Source organism: Pinus tabuliformis, chromosome 3_1 (genome assembly GCF_031772625.1).
Source record: "Pinus tabuliformis cultivar Carrire ecotype Pingquan chromosome 3_1, CPIR1, whole genome shotgun sequence".
Lineage (NCBI taxonomy): Eukaryota > Viridiplantae > Streptophyta > Pinopsida > Pinales > Pinaceae > Pinus > Pinus tabuliformis.
Window position 1 is genome coordinate 746,953,284 of NC_142301.1, and position 19,548 is coordinate 746,972,831.

General features: G+C 39.3%; 1 protein-coding gene across 2 annotated transcripts in view; it reads left to right on the forward strand.

Annotated features, from left to right (window-relative positions):
- The window catches only part of PIR121 (transcription activator), a 481,847-nt gene that overhangs the window by 84,501 nt on the left and 377,798 nt on the right, over positions 1–19,548 (forward strand). The gene's annotated exons all lie outside the window — the stretch shown is intronic.

Consider the following 19,548-nt stretch of genomic DNA (forward strand, 5'->3'; position numbering starts at 1 on the left):
ATATGCCATAGGAGAAGGTGAACCATTCATCTTATGCATATGTCAATCGTAGGGGAAGGTGAACTATTCACCCTGAATACATGTGTTTGCAATCGTAGGGGAAGGTGAACTAGTCACCCTACGCACATGTCAACCATCATGGGGTATCATAGGGGAAGGTGAAGCACTCACCCTGTACATAGCGCACCACTAGGGGAAGGTGAACCAGTCACCCTATGGTCGCTCATAACTCCAAGAAGTACCCCAAGCCCCCGGAGCTCTCAGAGCTCACTGTCCAGCTCATGCGGGACCCCCATAGGAGGTCTTTCCACAACTCCACGTCTCTCTCGGAAGGTGAAGAATTTGACCTTCCCCAAAGGCTTCGTGAGAACGTCTGCGAGCTGCTCATCCGTCTTGATGTGTTGGAGCCTTATTGCTCCCTGTTGTACCATATCCTGGATAAAGTGGTACCTGATATCAATGTGCTTGGAGCGGTCGTGGAACACAGGATTCTTTGAAAGGTGAATGCCACTTTGGTTGTCGCAGTAGATCATGGTGGTATATATCATGTGCTCAAATAGCTCACTGAAGAGCTTCGTCAACCAAACAACTTCACAACAGGCCATACTCGCAGCAATGTATTCGTCCTTGGTGGTGCTTAGTGCAACCGTTTTCTGCTTCCTGCTCATCCAAGATATTGAAGCAGACCCCAAAGAGAAGCCACACCCAGACTTTCTCTTATGATCCACCACACTACCAGCCTAGTCAACATCAGTATATCCATGTAGCCTCAAGTTCCCGATAGTGTATTTCAAACCATAGTGGATTGTGCCTCAGAGATATCTCAAGTGATTCTTAACAACAATCCAATGAATGTTATGAGGCTTGACCATAAATTGACTCAATGTATTCACAATGAAGCATATGTCAGGACGAGAGTTTACCAAGAACATCAGGGCCACCCACAAACATCAGGGCCAACCACAAGTTGTCTATATTCAAAAGGGTTCGCCAATTCAAGTCCAGCAACAATTCCACATAGCTTCTTGAAGTTGAGTTCCAACTTCCATCGGAGTAGTCACATAATTGCAATCCACCATCCCACATCTCTTAAGCAACTTCACAATGTATTTTCCTTGAGAAAGGAAAATCTCACTTGGCTTTTGCCAGACCTCTAGCCTTAGGAAGTAGTGCATTAGTCCTAGGTCCTTCATCTCGAATTTAGAAGCCAACTCTCTCTCTCATTGATAAATGAGAGGGTCATCACCTGTCAGAAAGAGATCATCCACATAAAGGACCAGAATGAGAGGCTTGTCCTTTTCAACCTTGAAGTATAGGTTCGGTTCAGCTTCACTCCTTGTAAAACCCAACTTCGTCAGATAGCTATCTATCCTCTCATACCAAGCCCTAGGGGCTTGCTTCAACCCATAGAGGGCTTTCTTCACCCTGCATACATGTGTCTTACGATCTTGAACTTCAAACCCCTCGGTTATTTTGCATAGACTTCTTCCTTATGTGAGCCATGCAAGAAAGAAGTTTTGAAATCCATTTGGTGTAGGCTCCATCCTTGAGAGGCAACAACAACAATGATGGATCGGATAGTGGTGTATTGGACAATTGGTGCAAATATCTCATCATAGTCCACTCCTTCCTTTTGAGAGAAGCCTCGAGCAACAAACTTGGCCTTGAACTTTTCAACACTCCCATCAGCTCCATGGTTGATTTTGTAAAGCCATTTTGGAGTGACCAATGACTTGTCATTGGGTTTAGGAACCACATCCCATATATCCTTCTTCATGATTGATTCATATTCCTCATTCATCGCTTCCTTCCAAACCTGGTGCTTTATGGCTTCTTCGAACGTACATGGCTCACATTGAACAATGGTACTCATAGCAGCTAAGTACGCTTGGTACCTATTCGGCTTCTTGCTTTCACGAAATGTCCCCCTTGGTGCAACATGTTTTTCAGCATCTTCAAGAGTATCTTTGAGCCATAAAGGTCTTTTCCTTGAAGTAGAGGGCTCACCAGGGGGTGGATCAATGGGATCCATTGGGCCTTCAACATCGGGCATCAGATCATCTGTCAGAGTTTCATTCTTCTTTCCTGCGTCATCATCATTGTCCTTCCTAGGGATAGGAAGAGCTTTGACTTTCCCAATGGCAGAATCCTCATCGAAGGTGACATCATGACTTATTTCCACTTCTCTTTGATTAGGCCTTTGAAGTTTCACTATAGCCCACAAAAGTTCCTTTCTTCCCAGGTGCATCTAGCTTGTTTCTTTTCTCTTTTGGCACATCAAAATATATGGGACAACCAAAAATTCTAAAATGAGAAACATAAAGTTTCTTATCGGTGAAAACTTCTTCGAGTGTCTTGAAGTCCAATGCTTGATGTGAGAACCTATTTTGAACATATACAGTGGTGTTGGTAGCTTCTCCCCATAAGAACTTCGGTAGGCCTTGGTCATGAAGCACAACACAGGTAGCTTCTATGATTGTTCGATTCTTCCTTTTGGCAACTCCATTTTGCTGAGGAGTATATGTAGTAATGGCCTCCCTCTTAATGCCAACTTCTCTACAATAGTCATTGAATTCATTTGACTCATATTCGGTTCCATTATCTAACCTTAATATTTTGATCTTCTTCCCTGTTTGATTCTCGACCAAAGCTTTGAAAGAGATGAACCATTTGAATACTTCGTCCTTCTTCTTCAAGAAATAGATCCATGTTTTGTGAGAGAAGTCATCCACAAAAATTTCATAGTACAAGTATCCTCCTAAAGATGTTATGGGAAACATACTTGATAGATTAGAATGGACCAATTGAAGAATATCAGTGGTTTGACTTTCACTTGAGGGGAATGGTCCCCTTGTATGTTTTCTAGCTGCACAACCCTGACAAAGCCCTTCATGATCTATTTTGAATTCGGGCATACCTCTGACCATCTTCCTTACATTAGGTAAGGCTTTGTAATGAAGGTGAGCAAATCTTTAATGCCATAATTTGGATTGAAGAGAAGTATCGCAAGTCATAGCTCCCAAAGGACTTCCTCCAACCTGATAGAGACCTTCAACCCTAAATCCAAGTGTGAATGCATATTTCGGGTTCCTTTGCCAAACATGAACCTTCCCATCAACGAATGTCACCTTGAAACCTTTGTCTTCCATCGCAGAAATAGATACCAAGTTCTTTTTCAAATCAGGTACATACAATACTTCTTGTAGATGAAGGGTTTGACCTTGATTTAAGTGAAGAGTGACAGTCCCAATTCCTCTCATGGGGTAGGTGGCATTGTCTCCAAGTATAATCTCCAAATTTGTCTTCTTTTCAACCAAGTTTGAGAGGGCCTCCATGTACCTATTGAAGTTTCTTGAGGCATCACTATCAATCAACCAATGGGACAGTGTATCCGGAGGAGAGGCAGTGGTGAGGGCAAAAATAAGATAATTTTTTTTTTGCTTATCTACAACATTAGTTTCATTATACCTGGAATTTCTCGACCTTTTGGGAGGATGACCATTTCCATATCAAGCAGCGAGAGCATTCCTCTTTCCTTTGTTGTTGAACTTGTTGTTCCTTTGATTGCCATTGCCTTTGTAGTTGTGGTTGTTGTTGTCATCATCCCTTGGAGTATCCTTCTTGTGAGGACACTCTCTAGCATAGTGGCCAAACCTGTTGCAATTGTAGCATCTTCCTTTTCTTCCTTCTTTGAATCTCGGCTTAAATCCTTGACCTTGTCTTCTTGGACCAACATTGTTTTTCCTTTTAGCATGAGCGAAGAAAGTAGTAGGATCATTTCCATTTGAGGGCTTATCTCTCTCCATCATCCTTATTTCTTCTTGAGTGCATCTAGCCAATAATTCATGAAAACCCGAAATCCTGTCATTGTTGAGGATGGTGGTGTTAAACACATCCTGCTCTTGTAAGATCTCCAATTGAAATAAGAGAGAGCTTTCTGTCACCAACAACTTCTCCAATAGATAGAAGATCATTCTTGATTTCGGTAATTCTCATGAAGTAGGATTGAATGGACTCTCCTCTATCCATCTTGATGTCTTTCAACTTGTTCTTAAGAACGATAACACGATTTGCATTATTTACGTTGAACATCCTAACCAACTTGTCTTATATCTCCTTTGATGTTTCCAAATCAGAAATATAGGCAACCAAAGGCTTGTGAATAGAATCAACAATAATTTTCTTAGCTTTGACCTCACCTTTCTTGTACTTTGTTTTTGCAGCAGTGGGTGCATTTGAAGGAGGCTCCACCACTCTTCCTTTGACATAGTCCATAGCATCATTCTCTTCCAAAGTCAAATCCAGAGACATCTTCCATGCATGATAGTCGGATTTGTCCTTAAGCTTGTCCTCAGATTTGAAGTATGATGTAGTCGTCATTGAGGCTAGCTTTAAATTCTTGTCTAATAGCTTCCCTTAGTGATTGCTTTTCTCACTCTTGCTTGGGATTTGTCTTCACTTGGGCTCTAATACCATGTTAATTTTAGATAACAATTGTACGTTCTATGCTTAGCACAATTTACTTCAATGTTCCTTAGCAGCCTAATAACAATTTCCAATTATTTCTGGTAATAATCACATTAACCATTAATCACATTGACAGTAAATGCAGATAGAACATAAAACAAATGCATAAAACAAACCAAGACAAGAGGACACCAGATTGGCAGATGCTAGGGAAAACCCCAATGTGGGGAAGACCCTTTGTTCAAATCTTACTATTATTATTCAATAGTTCAACAGAGAGAGAGAGAGTACAAAAATCAAATAGACTAGCGCAATACAAATTCAAATCAACGCTATTAAATTCTACAGCCAAATTGTAGCCCTAACCAGAAGGTCAACACTGGTCAAAACAACAACAAAACACCTACTTTGAAGCTCGGTCAAAGGTAGTCTAATTTGGCCTCCAACAAAGGTCAAAGTCAACCCAAAACAATTCCAACAACTCTGGTCAAACTCGGTCAAACAACAGTCAGCTCTGTGGTCAAACAGGGTTGCGGTCAACACAGGTCAAATAGCCCCAAAATCCTCGATTTCTGTGCCAGAGAATGCGGCCTAGAGAAACTGAAATTCTACCCTCAAACCGCAGTGAAATTCGGTCAGAACAACCTCGGTCAAATAGTCTGAAATTCGGTTCTGTTTTAGCCTAGAAATCTTGTCCTCCTAGCTACATGTGAGAGAGAGAGAGAGAATGCCGAAGCTGTACAAACCAATTTAATGAAGAGAGAGAAGAATGTGTGAGTGAATGATGTCCAAATGAGGTGCGAGGTCCTTTCAATTTATACACTTTGTTGTGGGTGAAGAGACACATCCATTGGGCTTCTTGAGCCTACATTAAGTTGAGGCCAACCTAAACAATTTGCATGTGTGAGCATAAATTCAAAATCGCACTTTTGCTTGTTCGAATGAGGTGATTTTTATATCAATTTTGGACCTCTCGAAAAGAAGAATCCAATGTAATCATCATCTCCATAAAATGAGCTGTCCCAAGATGGAATTTGGCCCTAGTTACCAATTTTAACAACCCTTTATCGTTTTGCAACCCGCACTGGATAACTCATATTTCCTCCAACACTTATCTCCGGTAACTGGAAGTCAATCTGTTGCTCGGATTTGTGATCTGACTAACTTGCACGACCTTTCTACAAAGTTGCAAAATCTGTGAAACTCAAAAACTAAAAAATAAACCGGAATCTCCTCCTTTTCTTGCACAGTTCCCTGCTCTGTTACTCGCATGCCCTCCTGGAGTGAGAAATCTACCTGCAACAACTGCCAACTACAACTGCCAACTACAACTGGAAATTTTGCATTTCTGAAATGAGAAACCCTTTGAGAGAAACTTCCTCTGTGTGTGCACTTTCTCTTCCACTTGGTACTGAATCTAATCTAGCAAACTGCTGCAAACCCTCTGTGCCTAGACAAGAAAATATGCTCTGCAAAAATTTGAGCCGCTGCTCTTTATGCTGCAGTTGCGATTGTCCATTCTATAATCGTGCGATCTATGTGTCTGTATGGGGAAATCTCGCGAGGCTCTCACGACTGTCCTGAGCTAACCTGCGTGACCCTCTGAAAAATTTGTACTGCAACTCCCTCTGAGCCACAAATTTTTCCCTTTGCCTCTGAGCTTTCTATCAGTCAAATATGCTTTGATACCATGTGAAAAATTCTCAAAATGTAACAACTGGAAATATTTCTTCTAATTGATAAATTAATTATGCAGTTTATTTTGTTTACAACAAAATAATGAAATATTCACAATGCAATTTATTCACTATAAAAATTAACTGCAGAAGCAAAAATGGTAACACACACAAAAATATTGACGCCATTATTTTTGGACAAATGTCCCCAGAAAAACCTAATGTGGGAAAATCGGTGAAACAACCGAGGGTTATTTTATTATGCAGCAGTGAATTTTGAGTACAATATTTGGAAGCCCAGCTGGCGATCCAATCAACAACAATTTGACAAAAATATTTGGAGAGAAAATCCTCCCCCTCCACATGCAAACCCCGACCTCTATTTCCTTTTGAAGATTGGCGTCCAACACTTGCGCAGGCCGTTTTTGCTTTTTGGCGATTCGTGTGGCCATGTTAGGAAAACTCGCACGATCCTCACGTCTGTATTGGGAAAACCCGCGTGACCCTAACTGTGACTCGTCAGAAAAATCCGCATGACCCTTGTGGCTGTTTTGGGCTAGCTATGCTGCCTCTTGTTGCTGCCTCTTTGGAACTGGAAATCTTCCTCCGGATCACTGTCTCTGTCCCTCTGACACTTGCTACTTGATCACTTGCTCACTGAGTATTTGCATTGTGCCCTCTCACTGCTGTGTCCTTCTGGCTCAAACTTCTCTCCCTTGCTCGATCTCTACAATTGGGTAGCTCTATCTGCTAAGGAACTCACACACTGAGTGTGTTTTTCTATCTAACCATCGACCTCTTCTTATAATCTCTAGTTGGGACTCCAACGACCAAGATTAAATATTAATCAATGGGTGAGATTATCTCTAAGTCGATCCGTGTGAGTTTCTAGATAATTCACACCTTTCTCAATGAATTCCTATTAATTAACCACTTTTCCTAAGACTTAGGAAATTTTGAATATCGATTAATTAATTTAATTGTGCCATCTCTAGGTGGAATTTGTAGAAATGATTTTTGGGTTTTGGAGAACTCCTATGTTTTAGCCTCTCCACAAAGTTTTGAGACCAAAACACCATCCGACGCTACAAAAACTAACGTAAAGGTCTTCTAGCTTGTGCCTTATCCAGTGAAGACCTCAAATTGTACTCATGAGTTAGACTTTAGTTAGGATGAGTTAATTTTCAATTATGGGAATAATCATCACGAGTTCATGCATAGAGTTGGAGCTTCAGTTAAGTGGAGTCTTCGTTAGTTTGACTATAGAACGAGGTGGCAGTTAGCAGGTCTGTTAGAGTGAGTTATTCTTTAGTCTTGATTGAAGGAAGAGTGAGTTAGATCTCCTGTGTTGATTGGAGAGAGCACGAGTTAACAACTCCATTGATGATTGGAAGGAGAGGAAGTAACACTCTTAGTTAACTTGCTATTAGAGCTCGAGTTCTAAATTTTAACTAGCCTTATTTAGCATGGATTGAATCTATAAAGAGAGGACGAAGGCACAAGGCAAGTACAATTGTTTTGTGCACAAAGGTTTGTGACAAGACAGAGCTCACAGGTTGTGAGAGAGCCTTGTTTGTGGAAAGCGCAGAGAGCTTCTGTCCTAAGTAATAGGAGATCACAAGTGTGCTAGGATTTAGGAGTTGGAATCAAGGGTTGGCAGGGTAAGTCTAGGCTACATCAACAGGAGAACAACTTTGGTCTCAAGAGACAGATTTCTTTGTATTTGATCTATTTGCTCATTCAATAAATACCACATCAAGGAGAGGGTTTTCCCAAGAAAAATTAGTCTTTTGTGTGATTGTGTTTTTATCTCTGTGTTTATTTTATTCCGCTGCTTATATATCATAGAAAAATCCTGTGTCTTTGTGCAACGAATTTAGTTTCAGATTTGTCATCATAGCAGTTGCAGGATTTCTATAGGGGACTCTTGTGGGGAAAGATGTTACTATTTCTAATTTCCCCTTTGAAAAAAATATTTATGTTACTTGTGAGTTCCTTAACCAATTAGTGATTTCCAAGTCCAATATAATTGAAAAATTAGACTTTTGGGACACAACAATATGACATAATTGAATTACAAGTAAACATTGGTTTTGGCTTGTGGGATGAGTTTCATGCTATGCATCTTTTCTTATGGTGAAATTTGTGCATTTGTTAAGAGAGAGAATGAAAAGTACCTCCTTGGCTAAGAGGGAGTGTTGAGAAATTGTAGATGTGGTCGGTATTTTCATCATCCAAGTCAAAGGAGAAATTATTGCTTTTTTCTGTCCAAGTCGGGCCTATTTTGATAGGTCAGCCCCACCTCTTGAAGGGGTTTGACGCTTGGTCAAAACCCCTCCTATTGAACATGTATATACTGGCAAGAGGGTCAATTCATTTGGCATCATATCACTCACTCATTTGACCTGTTCTAGCAAGGAAATCTACTCACACGTGCAAAGTAGAAGGAGACTTTGACCAGCGAATTGATTTTCTGTTTGACTTCTGTTTACGTATATTGACTGGGCTTGACTCTTTGCTGTTGATCGAATCTTTGACCATGGATTGAAGGCTGAATATTCTCTGGATTTTGTGACTGTTTCTAAGATGCATAAGAGATCAGGAGATTGAAAGTCAGCTTAATATTTTTAAAAGGGTTGATAATAGTTCAAATTCTAGCATGACAAAGTCACAAGAGAAATATATGACCTATATATGTGGCATAACTGATCTATGTCCTTCTGAAACAGGACAATTATTTTTTAAAGCTTATTTGAAGTTTGCTGCGGCCTTGAACTCCTTGAATATGAAATTTGTATAACCCTTGATTGGGAAAGAGCTCTGTCAGGAAGGATGGAATACAAGTCTGAATCTTGCATCATAACATTTTTGTTTGAAACTAATGATCTAATCTGAAGGCTGTGTCAATGTCATACCTTACAAAAGTTATATATGAAGGACGGTTGTGCATACATCTAATGATGGGTGGTATGAAGTATTCAAGAATGATTTGGGCTGATATGAATAGCTTGTGTATAAAGTGCTAAAGATGCAAATTCTGCTATGTCTTACAACATTGAAAGATGTGTAGCATCCCCAAATCAGATTATTGACCAAATTTGGATACTTGAGATGTTGCATAAATTGCAAAAACACCATTTGCTAACATGAACTTTATTGCAGATACCTTGTTGAAATGAGTAGAGGCCAAGTTCTGTAGAAAATCCACAAGATTCTGCAGCTGCTAATATGAACGATCTGAAAACTAGTTTCTTTTCTTATAGACACAAAATTTCTCTACTTATTTTGCAGCGGAATGGGAACATAAATTAATACACAATCACACAATTTCAATAACACAATTTTTCTAGGGAACCCAACTGGGAAAACCCTTTTGTTGCTTGAGAATATTATTGATAGAAGAATGAGCAATAGATCTCTTACAATACAACTTTGTCTCAACAGAAATCAATCTGATTTCTCTGGTAGTACTCAGCTTGAAACAATATGCAAGACCCTTGATCCTTGTGCCTTTTTGCCTGGACGAGCTCCTCAATCCTTGTGCAAATCCTAGGAAATAAGTCCCTATTTCCTTGCTTATTCCCAAGGCAATTATTCCTCTATCAAATCTCACACACAAGCTCCTTCTTGTTCTTGTCACTCTTACAAACTCACACACAATACTTGTGCTCAAGAAAAATTGATTACAATGAGTGCCTTTGTCCTCCTTATAAGCAATTCAAATGGCTAAATCTAGCAAATTATATTTTAGGAAATGATTTTATGATCGATGAGTTAACTGAGTTAACTAACTCATGCAACTTGTCTCATCTTAATTCTAGAACTTGAGATTCAATCACTTGTCCTTTTCCCAAATTAACTTGCACTAGAAGACAATAAACTTGGCCTTCCACTTTTGCACATTAGTTAACTACTTCATAACTCGTCCTAACTTTTAGGAACTCATCATAAATTATAAGAACTCATCCTAATTTGTAGGGACTCAACTTAAATCTTAGGAATTCGTATTAACTTATAGGAATTATGTTGAAAAATTGGCAGCTCATGGATGAATTTCCTTATCTAAAGTCTCATTTTTGACAATTATGGAATGACTTTCCAAAGATAGAAAGTAATGTCTAGCATCTCAGGTATGACTTTCCAAAAATAGTAAATCAACTTGCATCAATTGGTAATCAAGTATAGTTGATCGAAATTCACTTAACTTATCATTGATCAGTCTTAATAGTTCAATCTCGACTCAATCATCAATATTATTATTATTACTATTATCCTTTATGATACTATTATATTATTATTAAAAAGAAATTCATGTCTCTCAATCATGTCAGATGTAACTCCCCTCAATTAATGCACTTGTTACTCTCTCTCACTTAATGGATATGTTACACTCTCTTACGCACTCATTAAAAGCACGACATATTCCTCTTACACACTCATTAAAGCATGTCATAAAAGATTCCTCTTATGCACTCTTTAATGTGTATATTACATTCTCTCCTTTATGGCATAAGTTACTAAGGCCCGCGTACCTCCTTAATGGCATGAGTTACAAAGGTATGTGTACTGTTGAAATTTCTAAGTATAACTCGTAGAAATTTTATTTGTATTCTCTGGTTTATTTTTCCTACTTGTTAAATACAAACAAGTTATTTAAACATATAAACATCGAATTAAACATAATATAGTCTCAACCATCTACAGATCAATAGCTGAAAGAAATAACAAACACACAAGTGACACCGTTATTTTTGGACAACTCATCCCCGGAAAAGCCCAATGCGGGAAAACTGGTGCAACAATTCTGAGGGTTATATTATTATGTAATATATCCTTGAGTACAACTGGGTGCCAAATTGGCTCACCCGACAAAGAAAAATATCTGGTAGTAATACCTCTCTATCCGGAAGCAGATATTCAGAAAATCTGCTCCATGAAACCCTCTCCAGCACAACTGAAGCATTGTGTCAGCCATTGTTTTAAGAAACGGCTGTTTCGAAACCGAAACGGCTGGGTTGACCCGGCCTTTGGAACGGTTCGACTGGCCGAGTCAGCCATGACTCGGCCGAGTCATGGCTGACTCGGCCAACTCGGCCGTTTCCGTTATGACTCAGCCGAGTCACAAAAAACCGCCCAACATCACGTCAAACAACGATTTTATAAAATTTTAATGGATTTTTAAATTGTTTTTTGGTTGGTTTGGACTCCAAGCAGTTATATGAATTTGCTAAATGATTTTTGGGGTCCATTTCCCCCCCCAAACCCTATTTAACACACCCAAGTGCTCTCATTCACTCACAACAATCTTATGCATTTGAGTGAGAGTCTTCTTTGAGAGTTAGTGAGCAGTTCTTGAGCTTGTTTTGGAGCAGCAGTGAGGAGTCTTGGAGGAGCATTGTAGCTGGAGTGAGGAGCATATTGGGCAGCCATTTGGAGCAGCATTGAGGAGCTGATTCTTGGAGCAAGCTTAAGGAGGCAGTTTGTGCCTGGAGGTATTTTTTTCACCTCTATAAATCTGTTTTTGCTTAGTAAATTTTAGGTGCATATCTAGAAATCTTAGAGAGTGTTTTTTGTCAAATAAATGAACATTGAATCAAGGTTTTTCTTTTTTCATTTTCAGATTGTTTGCTTTCATTTCCTAGTCAAAAAATGGCACCTAGAGCAAGAGATTTTGCTTGGGAATATGTTGAAATGGTTGATAGTCAAATGCAATGCAAATTTTGCCATAGGAAAATTAAAGAAGGTCCTGGGGGCATTAATAGGCTGAAACAACACTTGGCAGGGATTAGAGGCCAAATTACCCCATGTACCTCACCAGAAATTGGGGAGATTAGGAAGAATTTGTTGGCCAATTTTGAGAAATTTAAAGAAGATAAGGCTAGGCAAAGAGACATACAGGCTGAAATTGGGAGGAAGAGGGAGATACAAAAAATGATGGCTGCCAGTGCCAACCCCCATTATGATTTTGAGGGTTCTTCCTCTATCTCTCAAACTGATACATCCAACCCTTTCCGATATGTTCTTCCCTCTTTTGGTTCTGTTCAAGTTAAGGGAAAGGGTAGAATGAAAAAGGGTGATGTGACTATCAAAAGTTATTTCACTCCCTTCTCTCCATCAGATGCACATGGTCCTGAAGTTAGTAAAACTCAAATGCAGCCCACTTTAGATGACCATTGGAAGAAAGAATTGAGGGAGACTGCTTGTGAGTACATAGCTAGATGGTGGTATGATGCTGATATCCCCTTTAATGCTGCTCGTTCACCATATTATGAGCCTATGTTTGATGCCATACATGCTGCTGGAAAAGGCTTCAAAGGCCCTACTATGCATGAGCTAAGGGGGTTTCGTTTGCAGAAAGAAATTCAATCCATTAATGAGTATTTGCAAGAGTTCAGGGACTCATGGGCAAGAACAGGGTGTACCATCATGTCAGATGGATTGACTGATCAAAGAAACCGTACCATCATAAACTTTCTTGTCTTCTGCCCACAGGGAACCATGTTTTTAAAATCAGTTGATGCATCTGATAAGGTAAAAGATTACTAACTCAAATGCAGCCCACTTTAGATGACCATTGGAAGAAAGAATTGAGGGAGTCTGCTTGTGAGTACATAGCTAGATGGTGGTATGATGCTGATATCCCCTTTAATGTTGCTCGTTCACCATATTATGAGCCTATGTTTGATGCCATACATGCTGCTGGAAAAGGCTTCAAAGGCCCTACTATGCATGAGCTAAGGGGGTTTCGTTTGCAGAAAGAAATTCAATCCATTAATGAGTATTTGCAAGAGTTCAGGGACTCATGGGCAAGAACAGGGTGTACCATCATGTCAGATGGATGGACTGATCAAAGAAACCGTACCATCATAAACTTTCTTGTCTTCTGCCCACAGGGAACCATGTTTTTAAAATCAGTTGATGCATCTGATAAGGTAAAAGATGGCCACTTGTTGTTTCAGCTATTGGATCAGGTTGTTGAGAAGGTGGGGGTGGCTAATGTTGTTCAAATCATCACAGATAATGTCTCTAACTATGTTCTTGCTGGTAAACTGTTAGAGGAAAAACACAAGACCATCTTTTGGACCCCATGCGCTGCACATTGCATAGACCTCATGCTTGAGGATATTGGAAAATTAGATTGGGTCAAAAACACTATAGATCATGCCAAAAGCATAACAAAATTTATCTACAATCATACATTGGTTTTGAGCCTCATGAGGAAACACACTGGGGCAAGGAGGCAAGGATATTATTAGGCCTGCCATCACTAGATTTGCTACACATTTTTTGACATTGCAATCTATGCTTTCCCAACATAGAAACTTGCAAAAGATGTTTTCCAGTGATGAATGGAATCAAAGCAATTGGTCTAACAAACCAGAAGGCAAAGAATTGAAAAGGAAAGTCCATGAAGAAACTTTTTGGAGAAAGGCAGCAGAGATTGTGAAGCTTGCTGAGCCACTAGTTAAGGTGTTGCGGTTGGTGGATGGGGAAAGGTTGGCTATGGGCTTCATTTATGAGGCTATGGATCAAGCAAAGGAGCAAATAAAGACGATATACAAGGATAGAGTGGCAAAGTATGGGCTCATTTGGGCAATCATTGATGAAAGATGGAACAATCAACTCCATCGCCCTATACATGCAGCTGGGTATTTTTTGAACCCACAGTATCATTATAAAGCTAAGGAGTCAGGAGCTTTGAGGGGAGAGGTCAGAGATGGACTAATTGATTGCATTGCTCGCATGATCCCATTGGAGTCTGATCAGCTGGAGATACACCGACAGGCCAATATCTTCAGCAATGCAGCAGGTACCTTTGGGAAGAACCTAGCAAAGATTGCAAGAGAAGTAGATGAGCCAGGTAAACAAAAATTTCAATTTTCAAATTCTTAATAGTTTTACTTTTTTTTTTTAAAAGTTTGTTAAATCGTTTATAATTTGAAAGTTAGATATAATTTGTAATTTTGTTGAGCTAACTCATTACACTCCTATGTTTTTTGCTTCACAATGGTGGGAGGCCTTTGGTGGCCATTGTCCTGAATTGCAAAGGTTTGCAATTCGTATTTTGAGTCAAACTTGCAGTGCATCTGGGTGTGAGCGCAATTGGTCTGTCTTTGAGAGGATTCACACAAAGAAGAGAAACCGTTTGGATCAAAAACGGTTAAATGATCTAGTTTATGTCCAATACAACCTTCGGCTCAGACGAAACCATTTGCTGAACAAAAGACCTGATTCAGATCCCATTGTGTTGGAAGACATTGATCCAACATTAGATTGGGTAGTGGAGAGTCGTCCAGAAGAGTTTGATCCTGATGAGGATCTTGATGTAGATTTAGATATGGAGACATTAGTTGAACTTGAACATGTTGTTCAACTTCAGCCCGTTCAGTTGAATGCAGATCCCAATCCACCAGCCTCAGTCTCACAGCCAGCAAGGACTCCAGTTGTAGGTGCTTCCTCTGCTCAGCCACGACAGAAGCGCAACCGCATATCTACTCTATCTCAGCTTGCATCTGCTGCAGTTGCACAGCCTGCTAGTGGTACCACTTCTACAGTTGCAGCTGGAGATGATGATGATGAGGAGGAGCCATGGGGCCCCCTGTCTGACTCTGATGACAATGATCCAGAGATTGATCAACATGATCTTGGCTCCTCTGACAGTAGCTACTAGCCTGTAGTACTAGTACTGGAGTCCGGTCACCGTCACAGTTTACTTTTGTTGTAGAGGCCATTTCTAGCCTCCTTGGTTATGTGTTTTTTGTTTTGAGTCTTTGATCATGTATGACAGTTGACTATGTATTGCCATTGGGTACCATTTTGATATAATGGATTGGTTCATGAGCCTACTTTGATCATATGTTGTCTTCCATCTATATTACAATGCTGTGTGTTTGGAAACATGAATGAAAATCTTTAAAATTATGTTTAAAATCTTTAAAATTATGTTTTTTTATAAAAAAAAATAAATATTTAATGTATTTTTTACAACGACCGAGTCATTGAAATCGAGCCGGCCGAGTCGGAGTTGGAGTCGGAGTTTTAAAACTATGGTGTCAGCCCTCCTGGCCTCTACGTCAGCCTCAAACCCCTTTGCGTCAGTGCTCAGAGGTACTGCGCAACCTCTACGACCTTTTGCGTCACTCTTGCTGCCCTCTGTGTGGATGATGCATGCCCTTCTGGCTTTGCGCTGTCTCTGTTGGGTTCTGCGTGGCCTGCTCTGGCTTCTGCATCTGCTTCTTTACCTCCGCACTGGTCTCTCGGCACTATCTTTGCCTCTCTGTCCAACACTCACTACCCCTCACTGCAAAATGATCGCTGATTCGACTTTACTTAGCAAACCCCGCTCTAGTAAATCGAATGACTGATCACACTGGTGTATTCTCCAACTGACCCTTAAGCTTCCTCTTATACTTTTCCTATTGGTCCTTCAACTGCCGAGGTTAAATCTCTAATCAACGACTAAGATTAGATTTGGCTTGATCCATGACTTTTGGAACCTTCTAACTCAATTTTATATTAATACCCATTAATATTTTATTTTTCCTAAGTTTAGACTTAGGAACTCCATTAAAAATATTAATTATTTTAATATTTCCTAAACTGGTTAGAATCTGCCCAAAAACCATTTATGGGTCTTGGAGATTTCATGTGTTTTAACCTCTCTACCAATTTTTATGGCTAGAGCACATCCGATGCTACCCCAAATCAACATGTACCTCCCTAAATGGCATATGTAACTCCTCCTTATGGCATGCATATCACTCTTTTATGACCAAAATTTGTTGCTCCTTCTATATATATGTATCTCATATCATCTCATTCTCACTACTTGTGCATCGTGAAAGAAGGATTCAAACTTGAGAGAGAGAGTTAGAGAGACTTGAAGAAGGTTGTGAGAGAGAGACTTGGAGATTAAGAGCATGACTTGGTGAGCTAAGGTTGATTTAGTGTTTAATTATTGATTCAATTGAAGCGAAGGTTGATTCAATGTTTGCATCTCCTACTACCACTAGTGATCTTTATGCTACAAGTTGTTCAGATTTGGGTGAACTTATTCATTCTCTTGATCTCTCATTGTACTCTGTATTTCTGTGGAACAGTTGATATCTAATAGAAGAAGAATTTGGTTGGGTTTTCCCCTTTTGGGTTTTTCCCTAGTCATTGGACTTAAGTTCTCTGTCTCATTTATGTTCTTGGTTGTCTTTCTATTGTGCATTTGGTTTATGTTCTATCTACAATTGCTTAACTAATATTGCAACAAAAATAAGTAATTCTTACAACATAGAACATCATAATTTCAACATGGTATCAGAGCTTCGGTGAAGACAAGCCCAAGAAGATAAGAGCTGTCATCCTTCTATTTTCTGCTGAAATATCACTTGCTGCTCCTTTATTTACTGTTGAAATATCACTTGCTGTTGAAGTTTGTTTGACTCATTGCTGAAATTTATTTGCTGTTGAAATTGTCTTCTTCTTACTTCAAGAATGAAGAGAAGTTGAATGATGCTTAAAATTTTGGTCCATGGAAGACAAGATTGGATATTACTCTTGAAGAAGATGATGTACTGGAATATGTTGAAGGTATGGTAGTAGAACCACGAAAAAATTTGAATGCCGCTATCAAGGCTAGATACAAGAAGGGAGAATTCAAGGCTAAGAAGATTATCCTGGATTCTCTTGGAGACCATATCATCACCTATGTCTCCAAGTTGAAGAAATCAAAGGAAATGTATGACAAGTTGATTGGAATGTATCAAGTTAACAACTTGAGTCAAATCCTTGCTTTGAAGAATCAACTCAAGGATGTTAAGATGAATAGAGGAGAGACCGTTCAAGCATATTTCATGGGGATATCTAAAATCAAGGGTCAACTGCCAACTGTTGGTGAAATTGTATCTGATAAAGAGTTGGTGCTAATTATGCTTGGAGGTCTTTCTCCAACTTGGGAAACTTTTATCACTACCATTAGCAACAATGATAAGTGTCCCACATTTGATGAACTCTTGGGAAAGTGCAATCAAGAAGAGGCCAGAATGATTTTTAGAGGAAGAATTCTTAAGCATGAAGAGGGAGAACCTACCGCCTTTGCTGCCCAAGACAAGAAGCATAGAGGAAAAAGAGGTCATCATTTTCAAGAAAGCTTGCTTCCTAATTCAATAATAACTATACCTGATTGTAATTTTGCAGATAGTAATTAAGGTGTTGCATGTGTTACTTATGGAATACAAAGAGGTCATCACTTTTCAAGAAAGCTTGCTTCCTAATTCAATAATAAATATACCTGATTGTAATTTTGCAGATAGTAATTAAGGTGTTGCATGTGTTACTTATGGGATACAAAGATCAACTCGGCCTTGTATTGATAAGGATTGATCATTCTATGTGACATAGAGGATAGACTAGTCACCATGTCGCTAAGTATGTTCCATCTAATGCAACATGGGTTCATGTCTCGCTACAAATGTAACTTTTTTGACAACATTAGGCTCAAATTTCCTCGCTCAACATTGCAGATGCTACATTATCTGTGACATAAAGCTTGATACATTGCTCGAGAGCATGTAATATTTGGACCTTAGAGCATTTTAGTGGCCTTATGTGATTACATTAACTCAATGTTGTGGCTTGATTTCATTATCTCCTTGCCATGTTAGGACCGGTTATGAATTTTAGCCTAATGGTGTATTGGATACAATGAGTCAGGTGTCATCCATGCAATTCAAATTGCTATTATGTGGGGTGCTCCCAAGGCTCATTTGACTCAATGTTGAAGCTTGATTTCATCTGTTACCTCGCCGTGCTAGATCAATTACGAATTTTGGCCGAACGGCCCACTGGATACAATGAATCAAGTATCATCCATTCAATTTAGATTGGTATTATATGGGGCGCTCCCAAGGCTCATTTGATTAAGTGACTAAGGGGTCCATATATCATTGGATTGATAGGTTCCTAAGCTCAACACTACAATCCCAAGTATTGCTTGACAAGGTAACCCTCCTGTGATACAGTTCCATGTATTGCTCGGCAAGGCAATTCCCTAGTGATATAGGTCAACATCTTGCTCAACAAGGCAATTCCCTAGCGATATAGGCCCACATCTCGCTCTGCAAGGTAATTCTCTGGTTATATCACTCAGGATATCATATATGTAGCGATACATAGCTACATATCATGAAGTGGAGTCACGTTTATGGCACGAAGATTTCAGTTTCCCGTAATGAGAATAAACCTGGCTTAGTAATCAAGACTACTCTTAGGATTATTTTTAAGCATATTGTTGGGGATACTTGACTTGCGAGAAAAATCAACGTGTAAAATTGTAAAGATCAGCCAGCCTTTAGAAACTCACATTTTGGGGAAGAAATAAGGGACAAGTAAGTCCTTGAGGATGTAACGACCTATCTATAAATATAGAGAACGCAAGAATAATAGTAAGCATACGATGCATGCATATGATAGCTACATATGCATGTGTCGCATACACCGCACTAGTATTTATATACTAAATTAACTATAAGTATTAAATATCATGACACTTCTTCGAATAGAGGTTCTACTCATCCACCAACATCCACACTGCTTAATGTATCATGATTAATGGGGAAATACTAAAAGAGGGCTATATAAATTATATATTTCAGATTATTAATAAAAATTATATTAATAAATTAAAAAAATGATTATATATATATATATATAAAAGAAATTAATTAAAAGGGTACTTAGCATAATGTTATAATCTTAATATTAAAAAGTACTTTATAAAATCATAAAGGAATATAATTAATGAAATGAATTATATACGTGACCATAACAGAGTTATAAAGGATACGTGACATGGAAGGTGTCACCAGAAGGTTAAGTGGCGGGCTGCTGGTGGAAGAGCGCCCACCGCCAAGAAACCAGATAAAACCACGGAGCAGAATTTTAAGAAGGGAGCCGGGGGAAAGAAGGAAAGCACGGAGGAAAGGAAAACTGAAGGAAGAAGAACATGATAAACTGAAATTATCCACAAGAAGAGCCTGAATTGTTCTGAGGCTCTGGGCACGGGGGAACAGTCTGCTTCAACTAAGAAGCTTACTGGATTGAGCAACTAGGTTCTGCTCAGTTTGGCTGGGTGGATTTGGTCTTTTGGTAACCGAAGCAAGGTAGCTGGAGGCATCTTCAACCGCAGGTGCACAAGTAGGTACCTCAGCAGTTCTGTTAGTTAATTTTGTAAGTTTTCAGGAAATTAATTACAGGTTCATGATATAAACTCCTTTACTGTATTTGCATCTGTTTTTCGGTTCTTACATAGGATTTGTAAAGTACATGGGTATTCATATTCCATGTAACACCAACCATTACCCAAAAATCTAGGCATGGTCTTAGCAGCCTGCACAAGCTTGTTGTACAAGTGTCA